Genomic DNA, 1,208 nt, shown 5'->3' on the forward strand with positions numbered 1-1,208 from the left:
TTTCCGACTGCTGAGATGGACGAGACTGCCTACTACTAGTCGAAAGTGCTCCATTGCACTCCAGAGCGAAATGGCCAGGGCGTTGACATCTCCTACATATTACGTGACCATAACGTGGGGATCGACTACGTGAATTAGGGGCCTGTAAACGAGCAAAACCTTGGGTGAGCTGATTTAACTGCTCTTGTTGCAATTTTAACATTTCCCTTAGTTCAGTTAACTCTGACTTTGAAGGAGAGCTACTAGGACCTATACGCGACTCACCCTGCGCAGCATACTGAACCCCATAAGCCAATGGAACAGACTGACTTCGTCCCCTTGCACCCCCAGGCATTCCCTCCCGTTCCCATCGAATGGCCTCGCTACGCACCTCCAACAGTGTAAAAGAAGGGTGACGACGGACTAATTGCTTAAGTTCTCGACGGAGGCCGATATCAATGACATGCTCAACAGATTGGTCACGCAATAAAGCTTCTACATTTGGTATGGCATGAGGTGACTGCTGTTTCACTTTCTCCAGGAGGCCCATCAATGCAATGAAGCAACTAATGCACCAAAGCAAAATTAAACTGATACAAAAAATTATACAAATAAACAAAGAACAAGACAGCAGCGTATTTCTGGGGACCGATGTTCAGACTAAACCACGTGCACTGCAGCCGGAACCCACCAACATATTACTAAAAAAGAAACAACAACATATTAAATAAGGGTAATTCAAATATATGAAACCTGACACCCTTAAACACTTCATTTATACATACCGGACACTGCAGCAGTCAGCCACGTTAAATTAACAGGGCCGGCGTGAGCACTAAACAGTATAGAAGCAGAAGTTAACGCTACCAGAAACTAAAGGGGGCGGGGGCACCCGAGTAACACCTCCGACTGGCACAAATCAGCCCTTTATACACCCACCTATGCCTGCTGATAGGCTAACAATATTCTAACGTCAACACAGGGAGTGGCTAACTCCCCTGCCACATTTAGTTAACATGAACTAAGACTAATACTAATACATACTAATGCATTATTAAAATCAAAAGTTGTGTTTGTTTGTGCATGTGTTAGTTTATGCACTGTGAACTAACATGAACTAACAATGAACAACTGTATTTGTATTAACTAATGTAAACAAAGATTAATAAATACTGTAATCAGGGCCGTCCTTACGGGGGTGCAACTGGTACGGTCGCACCGGGCCCCAC

General features: G+C 44.4%; 1 pseudogene; it reads right to left on the minus strand.

Moving 5' to 3' along the window:
- The window catches only part of LOC107681500 (uncharacterized), a 4,495-nt pseudogene extending 3,966 nt beyond the window's left edge, over window positions 1-529 (minus strand).
- Window positions 530-1,208: the final 679 nt, after the last annotated feature.

The sequence above is a fragment of the Sinocyclocheilus anshuiensis genome, unplaced genomic scaffold, assembly GCF_001515605.1.
Source record: "Sinocyclocheilus anshuiensis isolate Anshui unplaced genomic scaffold, SAMN03320099.WGS_v1.1 scaffold2053, whole genome shotgun sequence".
NCBI lineage: Eukaryota > Metazoa > Chordata > Actinopteri > Cypriniformes > Cyprinidae > Sinocyclocheilus > Sinocyclocheilus anshuiensis.